Source organism: Pinus tabuliformis, chromosome 8, assembly GCF_031772625.1.
Source record: "Pinus tabuliformis cultivar Carrire ecotype Pingquan chromosome 8, CPIR1, whole genome shotgun sequence".
Lineage (NCBI taxonomy): Eukaryota > Viridiplantae > Streptophyta > Pinopsida > Pinales > Pinaceae > Pinus > Pinus tabuliformis.
In genome coordinates, this window is record NC_142294.1 from 1430640734 (window position 1) to 1430660322 (window position 19589).

The window sequence follows — 19589 nt, forward strand, 5'->3', positions numbered from 1 at the left end:
AAAACAATCTCAATTTTTGAGTGTTTAGTAAGCAACCATAAGATCTACAAACAATTTCAAATTCAAAGAGAAATGTTTCCAGATCCTCTAACCTTAGACCATGATAGTTTGGAAGAAAATATGGAGGGATGTTCTTCATGTGCACACTAACATCAGTATCTTGAATGGGAAATCCAAGAGGATCTTCCTCATTGTCATCCTCTTCATCCATTTATCCTACCTTCTCTACCACCTCTTCTTCTTCTACTTGCAAAAATGAATGGTGATGTGGCTCTTACTGCACCACGTGATCAAATGGGGGGGTTGGTGTTCAGTCAATTCATTATGTCCTAAATTGCTACATTAATTATCAATCTGGGAGTCGTAAACTGATGAAGTGTGGCGCACTGTATGTGCAAGACAACCTCTTTCTTACTTTTATTGTTTTCAGTTTTTATCTTGTTTTGGGATTTTGTCCTTGTTGGTCTCCTAAGGTGTCTAATGCAAATGGAAATCCTATAGTCAGGTTTTAAAACTACTTTTAGAGAGAAAGTATGGATGTAGATTTAAGACAAGGTTTATGTCTCTTATAATAATTTCCAGAACTAGCACTTCAAAAGATCTCAAAACATGCTATTGATAAAATCAGTACTTGAACAGGAATGTAAGTGCAGCTACTTAAATCAAACAAAAGATGAAATACTGATCATGAGGTCACTGTCTCTGCTGCCCACCTAATTACAGAAATAAAATCTAAACTATTGCACTCAAAACCAAAAATTGCAGACTAATGAAAGAAAGATCAATTTACTTCACTTATAATATGATAGCTCGCCAATTAACTTCTCGGTTTAAGCCATGGCACCGGAAATAATGCCAAATAACATGAAGAATTGATATCTAAATTACCTATTTGCATATTAATGAAAGCAAAATCAAATTATTTCACTTATAATCTGATAGCTTACCAATTAACTTCTCGGGTTAAGCCATGGCACTGGAGATAATGTCAAATAACATGAAGAACTTGATATCTAAACTACCTACTTGCAGATTAATGAAAGAAAAATCAAATTACTTCACTTATAATCCGATAGATCGCCAATTAACTTCTCGGGTTAAGCCATGGCACCAGAGATAACGTCAAATAACATGAAGAACTTGATATCTAAACTAGCTAATAGCAGCAAACAAATCTCACTGAAATCAAAGCATAACAACTGAAATTGAAAAGCTTAAAAGGTTCAGCAGAGAAGCAAATCTCATATCACTACTTGATGTAAAAAATTATATGGAAAAGCTCGAGCATAACCTATCCTGAAAAACACTGATCAGTGTTAGTGAAAAAGTATGCAATGCTGCAAAATCATGTATAGGAATAAAACGATTAACACCATAAACAAATTATGAGAAATATATAGTGGAAATAAGAGAAAAGATGCATGAAAACTTTACAAAAATGAAAAGAAAAACCTCAGCCAGCAGGGGCCCTCTGCACAGCCTTTGGTTAACACGCTATCACCTCAGAACCACGCTTTACACAGTCATAAGAAAACAGAGTTTTTATATTACAAAACAGAGAGTATGTCTTCTCGTTACAACAACAAAACGAAAGCTAAAACAACAATGTCAATCCTAATATTTGAACTAGCTACTTGCGTTGCAAACGCTTTATTTATACAGGAAAATAGATAACTGTTTTTTTGAGAGAAATCTTTAGTAGAGGACACGTAAAAATGACATAACCCATAAGTTCAGCCTCTTGGTTGCCATAAACATTCAATCTATAGAAGGTGGGAGTTGGATTTGCATCATGGAGACGACCTGCAGCTGTCAAAAACGGATCCACGAACCTAGGAACGGTCTCAGACTTTTCATGTGCTGAAATAGAGACTTATTTGATGTAGGACTCCTTGTTTGACCATCCTTTGACCAATGCCTTTCTTCACGAATTCGGCTGAACAGATAGGATCTTGTCCATGTGTAGATCATTTCTGAGCTGCCCACGTGCCTCGTTTCACTTGCCGACATCTGTAACCTACAGAACAATGAAAACAGCTGCAGAATTGCGAGTTAGCTGCGGAAAGTGGCTACATTCCGTAGTTGATGAACAAAATCTAAATCAAATAGCACACAGAAGGATATAGTTAGAAAACCACTTAAATGCACTCCTAGAATCAATATGTAACAATATTTGATAGCTTATGAGGCATTGTTGTGGGAAAATGGAAGAGAAAAGGTTTAGGAAAATATGTAGAAGAGAGGTAGTTTTGGGGCTCAACATACCCCCACTATGAAGATGGTGCATGTCATCATGCAACCAAAACTATGACTACCCTTCCTTCAATTCATCTACTCTGAGACTTCTGCTTACATCTAGCCTTCTCTTCTTTTTCCTTGGTGTTACTGTCATCCTGGGTTTCATCATTAGGCACCTGTATTTGAGGTTGATGAGAGCTCTGCTCAACCTCCTGTTCTTCCTCTTCAGTTTCCTATTTTTCTTGTGCTACAATCCTAAATGCAGCATGGTATTGTCATGGATGATTTTGTCCAACCTGTTCTGTTCTTTCAATGTTTCATTTTCCCTTTTGATATGTCTATTCAGGACTTCTAGTTCAAAAACTTCTTGTTTTAATGATTGGATCAAAGCTTCCTGAGCTGTATCAGGCTGATTAGATGAAGTGCCCTGTTCTTGCAAATGCCTTCGTGACTTCTTTATTATGACCCCTAAATTTCTGGATAAACTGTAGCCACCTTGCTTTCCTTAATGTGCTCTTTAACTGTGGATAACCCTCCATGAATCTAGCCCCGTCTGCCTCTGTTCTTACCAAAAGGCCCATTCCTTCCTCTTGCTTTCAGAATACCTTTGTAAGTGATGATTTCACGGAGGCAGAACAGTTATATGAGCGGAAGATGGAGGAGGATTGCAGAGAAAACCAGTGGTTACAAAACGGAAATAATATGGAGCATGCAATGAAAACAAGTTCACGGAGCAGAGGCTTGTATAAACAAACCCTGAATTGGCAATCGTAAACTCGGTGTGAGAGTATGGAAACAGAGTGAGACTGACAGAATTTTGAAATAAAAGGTTGCGGAGTGGATGTTAGCAAATTCATAAAATGACTACGGAGTGGTGCGTCAGAGAAGAGTCGTGGTCAATTGGCTTACGTCTTCATGGTTAACCTGTTCAATAGGTGTAATGCAGACGTACAATTGAGTACAAGTTAGATTCGGAAGAGGATTATGAGGCTTTTGGAATTTGTTGCAGAGAACATGGTGGAGTTATGCAAAGGTCATGGAGGAGTTAAGGAAGCTATCAATTCGAATCATTACACATGATGGAGCTTGTGATTTTACAACTATACAGATTATGTGTTTTAAAATGCTATTTGAAATTGATTTTGCTCATACCTTAGAATCTTACCACTTCCGTTCGCTAACTTTTGATTGGCTGCCTCTTGTAGGTGCTTTTAGGTGCTGACATTCTTCAAAATATCTTCCTCTTCCATACGTACATCTGGTTTTCATCATTACTTTGCTAACATCTGACTGTCACTGCAGAGTAATAGAGTATTAGCTGCGGAATCAACAATCAGCTATGGAATTAGTATTCAGCTGTGGAATCAGAATTCGGCTGTGGAAACTGACATAGTGAATAACATATGACTTGGCGAAGTGAATGGAGATGGATGGAAATGAATGATGACTAAATGAATGATATATGGAAAACTGAACATGAAAGGAATTTTATTGGTGGGATGTGATGGCGAAATGGAATGAAATGAAATGAAGTGAAATGACATGAAATGAAACAACTATGAGTGAAATGAGAGAGAATTATTTTTGGAAAATATAGGGTGTCGGAAGTTTTTGATTTTTGCCCTACATTTTCTGTATAAGACTGCCAATCAGTCATTGGTTTTCAAGCTTACACTTTTTTTTTTTTGTTTTGTTAAGATGATAATGAAAAGAACAAAGACTAGGCTGGTGGAGAAGAAGGATTCTTCTTCATCAGCCTTATTGTAGAATTATCTTGAAAGATTTTGACAAATTTCTCCTTTGAGAGTGGCTTACGATAGATCTTCAATCTGTGCCCATTCACAATGAGGGGAGTTTGATACTCATCAATGGTTTTGATTCTTATCGCTTCATTGCTAAAAAGTTTTTCAATCTCATATGGCCCAAGCCAATGAGTTTGAAATTTACCTTTGAAATCTTTGAACTTGGAATCAAATAGCAATGCCTAATCTCATTCTTGAAACTTTTTCTCCTTGATGTATTTATCATGCCACTTAGTTCTTTGATATTGAACTAGATCAGTTCTTAGGATTGCTTCTTGTCTGATCTCATCTAGTTCATTCAACTGCTCCATTATATGCTTTTGGGCTTCTGACAGATCCATTCCCAATTGAACTGCCGTCTTGAAGGTCTTAACTTGGAACTCAATGGGGAGCAGAACTTCCTTCCCATAAACAAGTTCATAGGGAGAATGTCCTGTTGTGTTCCTCCATGTGGTTCTATAGGCCCATAAGGCTTCAAGAAGCCTCTCTGCCCAATCTCTTTTGTGTAGATGAACAGTTTTGGTAATGATGCCTTCAATTACTTTGTTTGTGGACTCCACTTGACCATTTTCTTGTGGATGGTAAGGAGTAGATTTTCTGTGCTTGACTTTGTACTCTTCCATCAGCTTCTCCATCAGTTTGGATGTGAATTGACCTCCCTGATCTGTCACAATTTCTCTTGGAACACCAAAGTGAGTAAAAATATCCTCATAAAGAAAACTAACAACTGAATTTTCAGTAGCAGAAAATAATGCTTTGGCTTCTACCCATTTAGTGACATAATCAGTACATACCAATATATACTTTTTCTGTTTAGATGGTGGATTAATAGGTCCAATAAAGTCTAAAGCCCATTTTTCAAAGGTTTCGATGAGTAGCTGTGGTTGTAATGGCATCTCATTTGAGGGGGTAGGTTTCCCTACTCTTTGGCAGCTATCACACCTTTTGACATATTGTTTTTCATCTTTGAAGTGGGACGACCAATAATATCCTAAAGGAAGGATTTTATAGGTTGTCCTTTTGTCAGAAAAGTGTCCACTGCACGGTTCATCATGACATGCTTTGAGAATATCAGGCATTTCATCTTCCCTGACACAGCTTCTGATCACAAGGTCTGGCCCTGTTTTAAACAATTCGTTAGAAATCCATGAATATTTTGAACTCTCTTGAATAATCTTTCTTCTTTCACTAGGAAATAAATGTGGAGGTAGTTTCCCTGTAACCAAATAGTTAGCATATCTACATATCAAGGAGTCTTAGTAGTTACTGCAAATAAGTATTCATCAGGAAACTTATCCTCTACGGGAGAATCTTCTTTGATATTCTGAATTCTACACAAGAAATCAGCTAGTCTTTTGTTTCCCTGGTCTATCTAACACAATAATATTGAATTCCTATAAAAGTAGGATCCACCTTGTAACTCTGCCATTAGTAACGGGTTTGTTCATTAGATATCTAATTTCAGAATGATCAGTATGAATAAAAGTTTCATAGCCTGTTATATAATGTCTGAACTTATTCGTTGCATGAACAATAGCTAAGATCTCTTTTTCAGTCACAGTATAATTCAACTCAGTGGGAGTTAAATTTTTACTGGTATAGTAAATGGCATAAGGAACTAAGTATTTTTGTCCCAACACAGCTCCTAGAGCTGTATCTGAAGCATCTGTAGAAATATGGAAAGGAAGTTTCCAATTTGGTCCTCTCAAGATAGGCGCTTTAGATATTCTTGTTTTCAAAGCTTCAAATGCTGATTGGCAATCATGACTCCAATTGAATTCATAGTGTTTTTTAGGTAGTTTAAAGAGTGGAGATGCTATTTTGGTAAAGTTTTCTATAAATCTTCTATAATATCCAGTAAATCCCAGAAAACTTCTAACATCTTTTTGACAATTTGGAATAGGTAACTTGGAGATGACTTCAACCTTTGATTTATCAACTTTAATCCCATCCCTTGAAATATGATGTCCTAAAACAATACCTTTAGTAAACATCATAAAGAATTTTTCATGGTTTAATGAAAGGTTTGTTTCTTTACATCTTATAAGGACTTTTTCCAAATTTTCTAATGCCTCTTCAAATGTATTACCATAAACTGTAAAATCATCCATATATACCTCTACACAATCATGGATTAGATTAGAAAAAATTCCTAGTACTGCTCTTTGGAATGTTGCGGGTGCATTACATAATCCAAAAGGAAGCACTCGGTAAGCAAAAGTTCCCCATGGACAGGTAAATGTGGTTTTATCCTGATCTTCAGGTGCTACCTGAATTTGATTATAACCACTAAAACCATCTAGAAAAGTACTTTTTGCCTGCTAATGTATCTAATACCTGATCGATAAAGGGAAAAGGAAAGTGATCCTTCAAAGTTGCTTTATTCAATTCCCTGTAATTAATGCACACCCTCCATTTACCATTCTTTTTGGGTACTATCACCAAGGGAGAAACCCATCGGCTATCTGAAATTGGATAAATGAAGTTCACATTGAATAGTTTTTGGAGCTCTTCTTTCACAATCTCCCTAAGATTTAGATTCATCCTTCTCTGAGGTTGTCTGATTGGTATACTATTTTCCTCAATATAGATATAATGGATGCAAGTCTTAGGGTCAATACCTTTCATATCAGTATACTCCCATGCAAATCCAACAAAATGTTTTTGCAAAATTCTGGTTAGCTCTTCCTATTGTAACTTTTCCAAATTTTTGTTGATATTCAATTTTTTACCTGGAAAAATTTCAACTGCAGAACTACCAAACTCTTCCATAGAGTAGAGAGACATTTTCCTTGATGACAAATATTTAATATCAGAATCTAACTGAAATTGTGTGTGGTCATATTCTGAAGATGTTTCAAAATTTTCTAATGTGTTCAAAATTTGACTATCTTCACTAACTTCAGAGATAGTAAAGATAGGTTGTATAGTATATTCATCATCGACCCATTCATTGTCTCCTACTTCTGTAATTGCTTTTGCTGGAGGATACAAATTGAATTTCTTTGTTGAACTACCATCAGAAATGTACATATCCCCAGATCTACAACTAATGAAAGCATCAGCTGTGGCTAGCCAAGGTCTTCCTAAGATGAGTGGGTGCCCTCCTAGATTACTCTTGGGAGTCAAAATCATGAAATCTATTGGATATTCCCAAGAATCTAAGGAGACCGAAATATCTTCTAATATACCATCTGGTTTGATTACTGATCTATCTGCAAGTTGTAGTAACGTAGGTGTAAAAACAAGATTAGGAAGTTTAAGCTGTTCCATAGTCTGTCTACTCATAATGTTTATAGCAGCCCCTAAGTCAATCAATGTATTTGGAATTTCTATCCCATTTATGTGTGTCTTGACAATTGGACTACCTGGATCCACATATTTCTGCATGGTAATATTTCCCATCATGATATCTGCTATTTTTCCTACTAGGTGGATTCTTTTTGTGTCTCTTGGTTTCCTACCTGGTCTTTTGAAACTCAACTCCTTTATTGTTTTTGCTAAGATAGGAATCTCTCTAATGGCTTGTAGAAAGGGAATCTTGATATAGACATTCTTTAATTCATCTAAGAAATCATAGTCAGGCAACAAGATTTGTTTTTCCACCCCTTTGTCAATTTGTAATCTTTCAGGAAAAGGAGGTGTGCATGTAGATTCAGGTTGCTCAACTATAGGAGTTGTGGAGGTTGACTCTTTTTGTTTTTCTTTTTGAATGATTGGGTTTTGAAGGTATGCTTCCTCAAAACCTTTATTGACTTTTAGAGAATCCTCCTCAGAGGCATCTTGCTCTTGAACATCTATAGAAGGTTTTTCCTTTTCTAAAATTCTACCAGATCTAAGTTGAACATCATTAAGAGGAACAATCATATAGGTAGGAAATTGTTGTCCTTCTACCATGTAAGCATTCTAAGGGTTTTTTTGTTAGGATTTGGAAATGGCTGGGCTGGTAGTTGATTTGGCTTTTGTTGAAGCAAGAATTGAGAAGTTTGATTTTGTTGAGAAGGTTATTGTTGTGGAAATGGCAATGAAAGTTGTGGGTTTTGATTTGGAAGTTGTGGATTTTGTTGTTGATTTTGAAAAGATGGAGGATATTGATAAAATTGAGCAAATCTCCCATAAGGATTTTGTATCCCTTGTGCCCATGATTGATATGGATTTTTAGGTTGGCGCCAAGGTTGTTGCCAAGAATTCCAACTTGGTGGGAGCTAAAAATTCATAGGATTGTTAAATCCTTGATTTTGTTGCCCTTGCCAAGGTATTATTCAAACAAAACAAAGGGATTCTATAGAATTTGGATCTTCTTGAAAGACAACTTTGAGTCCAGGAATTGAAGGACAATCCTTGGTCTCATGACTTTCTGAGCAAATCATACATGCTTCTACAACTTTTGCATCCAAGGGGCATTCCCTTAGAGCATGTTTCTTTGTACATTTTGGGCAAAAGATGGCTAAGGCATCAGCTTCTATCTTCTGCTTGTTTTTAATTTTAAGGGTGTCTAGTTGTTCACTGAGTCTCCCTAGAATGTCAATTTTGAACTCATTAAGCATATTGCCAATCTCTACCCTACTTACTGTTCCAGTTGCAGATTTGTTTGCTCTAATAAGAGAAGGATCTCTAGGCCCTTTTCCAATTTTAGATTTCTCCCTTGAGAGATGGACACATAGTTCTGCTATGCCATGTAGTGGAAGTTGAGAAATGTCTCCCTTCCCCATCATGTTTAAAATATCTATCCATTTATCTCTAATGGCTTTCAATAGAAGGGCTTTCAAAGTTTCCTCATCTAACTTGCTCATTTTTGCTCTCTTTAAGTTATAGTGAAATCTTTCAAGCAGATCCTCCAAGTTCAAATCTTCTTTTTGCATCATTTTGAATGCCTCATCCTAATGATTAGTGGGCATACAATAATCCAGATATCTATCCAAAAATATTTGCTTCATATCATTCCAAGTCCTAATAGATTGAGTGACTAATCCCATGAACCATTTCAGAGCAGCCCCTTTCAATGTTGAAGGAAACAATTTTAGTTTTTGAGAGTCTTCCATATAGTCATAGGTTCGACACAAAACTTCAAACTCAAATAGAAATGTTTCAGGATCTTCACTTCGAAACCCACAAAAATTTGGGAGGACATATGGTGAAATGATTTTCATTGTTGTATGGGTTTCCTCATCGACTATAGGGAAACCAAATGAGTTATCTCCTTCTCTATTTCCCCCATTATTACCTCTACCTCCTCCATTGTTTCCTCTACCACCACCTCCATTATTTCCTCTACCTCTACCTCTACCCCCTCCTCCAAATAGAGAATACTCTCCATCTAGTACTTCTTCTGCCATGATAGTTTCCTTAGGGTCTTCTAGTTCTTCTATTAATGGCTGTTGAGAGAGAGTCTCTTTCTTTCATTCTTATCTAGGTGATTCTACTTCTTCTACTGCAATATGTTCCCCTATAGAAGTGAAGAAGGGTTCTTCTCCTAGATCATATTTATTAGATAGTGTGGGAGAATCTTCTAATTTAGTTGCTGCCCCTTGAATTCCAGGAATACTAAGGCTGGGAGTATGAGTGTGGGATGGAGGTGTATCTTGTCTAATCCTTGAAGTAGTTGGTGTTGTAAAAATTGAACTTTTGCCCCTAGCTAGAAACCTTCCCCTAGAATCTCTTGCTCTATGCATGTCATTTTTTTTTTTTTTAATGATTTTTTTAGTTGGGCTAATAATCCTTTTTCTGATCTTCCAGATCACACTAGGTGCAAGAAGAGAGCATACTCAAGAAATTATTGAACTAATAACTCTCTTTTCTGATCCTCTAGATCACACTAGGTGCAAGAGGAGAGCATACTTCAAGAAATTATAAAATTTTCCCTTTTTTTTATGTAAGAGATCGGCTACCTAGTTATACTTCCCCGGAAATAGCGCTAAAATGTTTAGTCAATTTAGTATGTCCTAAATTGCTACATTAATTATCAATCTGGGAGTCATAAACTTATGAAGTGTGGCACACTGTATGTGCAAGACAACCTCTTTCTTACTTTTATTGTTTTCAATTTTTATCTTGTTTTTGGGGTTTTGTCCTTGTCGGTCTCCTAAGGTGTCTAATGCAAATGGAAATCCTATTCTCAAGTTTTAAGATGTAATATTCCTAATTAGCTATGGCTAATTGGAATATTCGATTTTGCTCTATTTTCCCTATTATAGTTATTTTTAAATAAAAAGGTGAAGGGGGACATAACTCACCTTTAGAATAAAGTCACTTCCTAGGTAGCACAACATTGTGACTTAAGAGGAGCCAAGGGGGGAAGGCCAAAGGACCACGCAGAGATGGGGGCCCACGCAGACACTTGGAACTGTGCAGTTGGATAGGTGGCTTGGGCTTTAGGGTTTTGGAGAAGGGCTAATGATATAAAGGAGAGAGGAGCTCCCTCATTTGGATCATTCTGGTTATGAGCATTTGTGATAGTCATTTCAACTTAGAGCACGCTGGCTGTTTAGCTAGTCTGCAGCACTATTTAGTGCATTGAGTGTCTTTGTTCGGAGATCTCACCCTTAGCCCTTGGGGACTTCGAGTGCCTGCTCGGGCAAGGTATTTCCATTGGCATTCCAGCAGTAGTTTCATCAACATTCTAGCAGTAGTTTCATCAGCATTTCAGCAGCAGTTTCATCAGCGTCTTTGAGGAACTGCGCAAAACCCCAAGGGGGTGATTTTCGGGGGTCGGCCATTTCAGAAAATCTTTCTGGGTTTCTTGAGTAGAGTCTGATTCCAGAGTTTCAACCTTTTTTGATGAGGGGAGCAGCCCCAAATCCTCATTTGATTTCCAGTAGCAATAGGAGCACGACAGTTTTCCAGCAGCTGGGACGTAGATCAGTGTGAGGCCATTCCAGGAAAGCTTTCTGGGTTTTTCTGGGTTTCTTGAGTAGAGCCTGAATCTAGAGTTTCAACTTTTTCCAAGAAGGGGAGCAGCCCAAATCATCATTTGTTTTCTAGCAGCAGTAGCAACACAACAACAACATCCACACTGAGAGGCCATTCTTGTAATTCTAAGAGTATTTATTCACTTGCCTTGTGCAAGTCGAGGTGTCATCTGTCTAATCACCTCTTATACTCATTTATTGCTCAGTATAATAAAATGGCTTAGAATTTCTCGTTGCATTTCTTGTGTACCTGCTTATATTTCCGGTTGACATTATTATATGTTGTTCCATTGTTATTTTATCACTTCTGGGTTATTATATCATTTTCACATATTTGGTTGGAGTTTTTGTTGGGGTTTGAGGAATATTCTGGGTTAGGAATATTACAATGGTATCAGAGCATAGATTTGGCTCAGCCTGTGGAGATAGTGATCTATGACACTGGGGAAAAACCCTATATCTGTTACAAAGGTCAGAGATACTGAGACACTGGGCGTAGGTTGGAGAACACTTACGGAGAGGGAGACTGTGTTCCGGTGGTGGACGCAAAACAGGAGGAGCTTGTGGTGGACGCAGAGCAGGATGATCCGATGGCAGATGATGACGGGAAGAGATTTGCAGATATGCTCCTCAAATCCATGTAGGATCTGTCGAGGTAGATTGAGGTGATGGGGCAGATATTCATTGCAGTAGAGGCCAGACAATGTGAGAGCCCACGGGTTTTTCAGGTTGGTGAGGGATCGGGTGCATCCCACCATTTGCCAGAGCAGTGTGATACTGCGCAGTAGGTGGCCTCACATGTTCGTACATGCTCTACCATGCCCACTTTCTTAAGAGCCGACAACGGGGCCGTAACCCAGCAGGAGGCAGAGCCCGGACATATGGGCAATTATTTTGTAGAGTGCCAGGCCTATGGGCAGGAGTTCAGGGAAGCCCTCTCATTCAGAGATTTTATTCAGCTCTAGCAAGATAGCAGACCCTACGACCATCACAGAGGGTTCCGACATTACCATGATGGTGACAGACACTGTGCAGCGAGTAGATTCCACTTGCCTACGTTTGATGGTTCATCAAACAGATGACAAAGTCTTGGGTGGAGAAGCTGGACATTTATTTCCAGCTTAACCAGATGTTGGAGATAGAGGCCATCAAGGTGGAAACATTACATTTGTATGGTGAGGCCCGGGATTGGTGGTTTCATGGGATGGTTACACTAGGGCACTCCACAGTGACGACATATGCTGAGTTTATTAGGAGACTGATGGAGCGATTTGATCGGAGGGATCCAGAGCAACATTTTGTTGAGCTGACAAGGCTCAAGCAGACTGGGAGACCAGAGACCTACATTGCAGACTTCTTGAGGGTTTCAATGATGGTACCAGATTTGTCCATGGCACTGAGGATCTACATGTATGTTGAGGGGTTAGCAGAGCCACTTTGTGGTCTAGTCAAATCCACCAGACCAGCCACACTCCAGGATGCTATCAGCAGGACCCGGGACTTACAGGATGTCTTACCCAGGACCCGGACACCTTATCCCCATAGACAGATTTTTCAGTCTAAGGGGAAGGATGTGAGGATTCCTCCTCCAAAGGGGATTCCAGGATGAGTACAACTTGACGATGATGCCAGGACGGAGCTGAAGAAGAAGCGGTTGTGCTTCACCTGTCAGGAGCCATGGGCACTAGGACATAGATGTGCTGCTAGCAAAGCACATTTTATTAAGGTCTTCTCTGAGAGCAGTGGAGAAGAGGATGACGAGGAGGATGTGGAGGTAGGAGATAGCCATGCCATACATGGACCTTTGCCACCTCCACCAGCAGCAGCAAGTGGTGCATCTTTTGCGCCCACCAGAGGGGCCCTTGCAGCATTGCGAGGAGTTTCCACGTATTTGACACTACATGTACGTGGCCAACGCGTATCAGTTTTGGCTGACAGTGGGGCAACCCACAACTTCATCGATGCACAGATGGTTGAGGAGAGAGGTATTCAGACATAAAGCTTTGATGGGTTTTTAGTATTGGTCCTAGGAGAGCAGACCATGACGTGTGCTCCTTATGTTCTAGAGCTTTCAGTGACGATGAGCACCTACACATTGACTGACCATTTTTTCATGGTCGATATTCCAGACACCAACATGATACTGGGTGTTCAGTGGCTTATTACTCTAGGGAAGGTCATGACGGATTGGAACACCCTAGGGATGGAGTGGGATGATGAGAAGACAGGGAGGCATGAGAAGATACAAGGATAGCACACCTATCCGCCTCAGACTGTTTCGGTTCATCGAATGGAGGCAGTCTTCTGGAAGGGAGACATAGAGTGGACAATGGAGCTACATGCATCAGAGGCAGGGACTACAGGGCAGATGATACATCCAGAGATCCAGTCCATCCTTGATCGGTATGCCATAGTGTTTGGAGATATTCCACCAGGAAAGCTACCGGATCGGGGGTTTGAGCACACTATCGAGCTTGAGTAGGGCATCCAAGCAATGATCACCACCCCCTATAGGCACCCCAAGGCCTATCGGGATGAGATTGAGCGGCTATCCAAGAGATGCTGGTCATCATGCATGCATTGGCTAAGTATTGGCAGTATCTGGTGGGTAATAGGTTCAGGGTGAGGACTGATCACAAAAGCCTCAGGTTCTTTTTAGAGTAGAAGTAGTTACAGGAGAGGCAGCAGAAGTGGATCAGCAAGATCCAAGCATATGACTTTGACATTGAGTATGTCAAGGGCAAGAACAACGTGGTCGCAGATGCCCTTTCACGTAGACCAGCCATGTTGTCTCTTATGAGCTTGGACATAGACTGGAGGGCTCGACTTTTAGTAGAGTACTCCAAGGACAAGTTTGCATGTGAGATTTTGGATGGGCAAGTGGCGGATGATAGGTACAAGGTGATTGATGAGATCATCTACTACAGGGACTAGATCTTCTTGACTGAGGGATCTCAGCTCAAGAAGAAGATACTTCAGGCGTCACATGACTCACCATTGGCAGGACATCAGGGGTTTACCAAAACTTACAGGGCCATCAGGGAGAGGTTCTCATGGAAGGGCCTCAAGGAGGACGTACTCCAACATATCTGGGAGTGCGACGTTTGCCAGAGGAACAAGGGGGAGATGAGCCATCCCGCTGGTTTATTGCAGCCTCTTCCCATTCTGGAGGGGAAATGGGAGAGCATTTCGATGGACTTCATCACAGGGTTGCCCATGGTACAGGGCAAGGATTGTATCTTTGTCGTCATTGACCGACTGAAGAAGTATGCCCATTTCTTTTCCATATCCGCACACTACACAGCAACACAGGTGGTCAAGCTATTCTTCAGAGAGGTTTTCATGCTACATGGTCTTCCTAAGACCATCATCAGTGATAGGGACAGATGTTTCTTGGGCAGGTTTTGGCATGAGCTTTTTCGGCTAGTGGGGACATAGTTGACACCGAGTACCAGTTACCACCCACAGATAAACGGACAGACAAAGATAGTTAACAAGTGGCTGGAGGGCTACTTACGTAACTATGTCAATGGGCAGCAGAGGGCATGGCTAAAGTGGTTGCATCTGGGGGAGTACTGCTACAACGCTACACAACACATGTCCATCGGCATGTCACCATTTTATGCTTTGTACGGATATCATCCTTTATCTTTTGTTGTTATGATGTTTGGTGCTAGCAAGGCTCCGAGAGCCAAGATTTGGATCCAAGAGAGTCAGGATATTCTCCGAGCTCTCAAGGATAACATGGCTACAGCACAGAACCAGCAAAAGTTGTATGCTGACAGGGGTCAGGTGGAGAGACAGTTTGAGGTAGGAGACTTGGTCTATCTACAATTACAGCCATATCGACAGTCATCACTGAAGCAGAAGGGGGCTGAAAAGCTCAAGCCCCACTTTTACAGGCCATACAGGGTGATACGCAGGATTGGACAGGTAGCATATGAGTTGGAGCTGCCCCAAGGCAGCAAGATTCATAACATTTTCCATGTATCATGCCTGAAGAAGGCATTGGGGCAGCATGTGACAGTGACAGATGAGCTACCGCCCACGGATGATGAAGGGCATTCAGTGTTACAGCCAAAGGCTATTATTGATACTAGGGAGAGGCAGCTGCGGAGCCGAACGATTCAAGAATTCTTGGTGAGGTGGAAGAATTTACCGGATGAGGATGCCACTTGGGAGAGTGAGAACATTTTACAACATCCATCACTTCAGTTGCTTGAGGACAAGCAACATTTTGCCGGGGGAGACTGTAATATTCCTAATTAGCTATGGCTAATTGGAATATTCGATTTTGCTCTATTTTGCCTATTATAGTTATTTTTAAATAAAAAGGTGAAGGGGGACATAACTCACCTTTAGAATAAAGTCACTTCCTAGGTAGCACAATGTTGTGACTTAAGAGGAGCCAAGGGGGGAAGGCCAAAGGACCACACAGAGATGGGGGCCCACATAGACACTTGGAACTACGCAGTTGGATAGGTGGCTTGGGCTTTAGGGTTTTGGAGAAGGGCCAATGCTATAAAGGAGAGAGGAGCTCCCTCATTTGGATCATTCTGGTTATGAGCATTTGTGATAGTCATTTCGACTTAGAGCACGCTGGCTATTTAGCTAGTCTGCAACACTGTTTAGTGCATTGAGTGTCTCCGTTCGGAGATCTCACCCTTAGCCCTGGGGGACTATGAGTGCCTGCTCGAGAAAGGTATTTCCATTGGCATTCCAGCAGTAGTTTCATCAACATTCCAACAGTAGTTTCATCAGCATTTCAGCAACAGTTTCATTAATGTCTTTGAGAACTGCACAGAACCCAAGGGGGTGATTTTCAGGGGTCGGCCATTTCAGAAAAGCTTTCCGGGTTTTTCTGGGTTTTTTGAGTAGAGTCCGATTCCAGAGTTTCAGCCTTTTCTGAGGAGGGAGCAGCCCCAAATCCTCATTCGATTTCCAGTAGCAACAGGAGCACGACAGTTTTCCAGTAGGTGGGACACAGATCAGTGTGAGGCCATTCTAGGAAAGCTTTCTGGGTTTTTCTGGGTTTCTTGAGTAGAGACCGAATCCAGAGTTTCAACTTTTTCCGAGGAGGGGAGCAGCCCAAATCATCATTTGTTTTCTAGTAGCAGCAGCAGCACAACAACAACATCCACACAGAGAGGCCATTCTTGTCATTTTGAGACTATTTATTCACTTGCCTTATGCAAGTCGAGGTGCCATCTATCTAATCACCTCTTGTACTCATTTATTTCTCAGTGTAATAAAATTGCTTAGCATTTCTCGTTGCATTTCTTGTTTATCTGCTTATATTTCCGGTTTACATTATTATATGTTGTTCCACTATTATTTTATCACTTCTGGGTTATTATATCATTTGCACATATTTGGTTGGAGTTTTTGCTGGGGTTTGAGGAATATTTTGGGTTAGGAATATTACATAAGAATACTTTTAGAGAGCAAGTATGGATGTAGATTTAAGACAAGGTTTATGTCTCTTATAATAATTTCCAGAACTTAGCACTTCAAAAGATCTCAAAAAATGCTATTGATAAAATTAGTACTTGAATAGGAATGTAAATGCAGCTACTTAAATCAAGCAAAATATTAAATACTGATCATGCGGTCACTATCTCTGCTGCCCATCTAATTATAAAAATAAAATCTAAACTATTGCACTCAAAACCAAAAATTGCAGACTATTGAAAGTAAGGTCAATTTACTTCACTTATAATCCGATAGCTCGCCAATTAACTTCTCGGGTTAAGCCATGGTACTAGAGATAATGTCAAATAACATGAAGAATTGATATCTAAATTACCTATTTGCAGATTAATGAAAGAAAAATCAAATTACTTCCCTTATAATCCGATAGCTCGCTAATTAACTTCTCGGGTTAAGCCATGGCACCGGAGATAATGTCAAATAACATGAAGAACTTGATATCTAAACTACCTACTTGCAAATTAATGAAAGCAAGATCAAATTACTTCACTTATAATCCTATAGCTTTCCAATTAACTTCTCAGGTTAAGCCATGGCACCAGAGATAACGTCAAATAACATGAAGAACTTGATATCTAAACTAGCTAATAGCAACAAACAAATCTCATTGAAATCAAAGCATAACAACTAAAATTGAAAAGCTTAAAAAGTTCAACAGAGAAGCAAATCTCATATCATTACTTGATGCAAAAAATTATATGGAAAAGCTCAAGCATAACCTATCCTGAAACACACTGATCAGTGTTAGTGAAAAAGTATGCAATGCTGCAAAATCATGTACAGGAATAAAACGATTAACACCATAAACAAATTATGAGAAATATACAGTGGAAATAAGAGAAAAGATGCATGAAAACTTTACAAAAATGAAAAGCAAAACCTCAGCCAGCAGGGGCCCTCTGCACAGCCTTTGGTTAACACGTTGTCACCTCAGAACCACGCTTTACACAGTCATAAGAAAACAGAGTTTTTATATTGCAAAACAGAGAGTATGTCTTCTCGTTACAACAACAAAACGAAAGCTAAAACAACAGTGTCAATCCTAATATCTGAACTAGCTACTTGCGTTGCAAACGCTTTATTTATACAGGAAAATAGATAACTATTTTTCTGAGAGAAATCTTCAGCAGAGGACACGTAAACAGGACAGAACCCATAAGTTCAGCCTCTTGGTTGCCATAAACATTCAATCTACAAAAGGTGGGTGTTGGATTTGCGTCATGGAGACAGCCTGCAGTTGTCAAAAGTAGATCCATGAACCTAGGAACAGTCTCAGTCTTTTCATGTGCTGAAATAGAGACCTATTTCATGTAGGACTCCTTGTTTGACCATCCTTTGACCAATGACTTTCTTCATGAATTTCGCTGAACAGATAGGACCTTGTCCATGTGTAGATCATTTCTGAGCTGCCCACGTGCCTTGTTTCACCTGCCGACACCTGTAACCTACAAAACAATGAAAACAACTACGAAATTGTGAGTCAGCTGCGGAAAATGGCTACATTCCGTAGCCGATGAAAAAAATCTAAATCAAATAGCACACACAAGTATATATTTAGAAAAGCACTTAAATGCACTCCTAGAATCAATATGTAACAATCTTTGATAGCTTATGAGGCACTGTTGTGGGAAAATGGAAGAGAAAAGGTCTAGGAAAATATGTAGAAGAGAGGTAGTTCTGGGGCTCAACAGTTGGTGTTGCAAAATTATTATTTTTGAATAAAAATGTTAATGCAATGCAATTTTGTGTCCTTGGAATGAAAGATGTCTAATGCAATTTTTCTTTTTGTTTTTGAATAAATAAAAATAAATGAATCAAATAGGGAAGAAAATGATGCATAATTTGACACCTCCCCAACAACGACGCCAAAAAGTGACGAGCCTCAATATTGCAACAAGAATGTTGCAACTGCCAATGCTACCAAATTTAATTATCAACCCGGAGTTCATACAAACTTAAGAGGTATCGGAACTATATGTGCAACATACATTGTGTCATTCCTTAATTGTCATGATTTAATGGCGTAAACGTAATGAAATAAAATCCTAAACTAATTGCAGAAAATGAAATGCTTGAAATGGAAACCTTAACTTAATGTAGGAAAGAAAATACAAGGAAATAAAACCTATTCTAATTGCATAACGTAAATATGAAAAAATAAGTATCATTAATTACATTTCAAAGAGTTTAGATCCATTGACAAAGTTCATTGGATGTGGCAATCAAGAAAATCATTATTGTATTATCCAATTCATAAATCTATCCATTAACCCAAATTGTTGAGATGTTTTGGAGGGGTAAAAAGGAAAGTATTAAGTAGTCTATAGTTTTTTTTTCGTCATTTATTGAGAGCCTAGGAGTGATGATTCAACCCTAAGGGACACAAACCAAGTTTTTTGAGGGAATCTGGGCAAGTATATACATGTTGGAAGAGTGCTACTCGAAGTTACAAATTTGCTACAAGAAGATATAATTCACCGAATGACAAATCAAATAAAATCAAAATTGGATGGGACAAATTTTTTTATTGACTATGATTTATTAGGTCTCCATTCCATGTAGAATCACTCAAAAATACCCCTGTTAACACATGTTAAAAAATAGCAGAAAATTAGTAGTCTAAAATCTAGAAATTCGAAAACTAGTGAGCTAGTTAATCTATGAAATGCCTAAGCTAATAAAGTGAAAATGAAATGGGGTGAATTTTGTTATTAACTGGAATGTTTTTTTTTATATAATTCAAGTGGAATCAACTCATTTGAAGCTCATTATCATGTTCTAAAAAATATTATAAATTTACTACTATTTGCCACAAGGGACTTCCAAAAATTTAGATTTGGGAATAAGAAATCTAATCCAAGTAGCTCAATGATTACTATGACCTTCCAAAGCTGTTTCAAGGTTTAAATCATGCTTGGGATCCTGCAAAAGAACTTAGTTCAACCATTTAACCCAATCCCACAACAAGAAATCATCAATGCGGAAATAGAAAAAAATAAGAACAAGAGATGCATGTGAATAAGAAGTGAAAAGAAGAAAATTAGATTATACAAAAGGGCATTGAGGCTCTTGGGATGGCCAAGACAAAGGAAACTCAAAGTCATATGAAGGATACCAATATTTAGAAGATGAAAATGATACCAATCTTTAT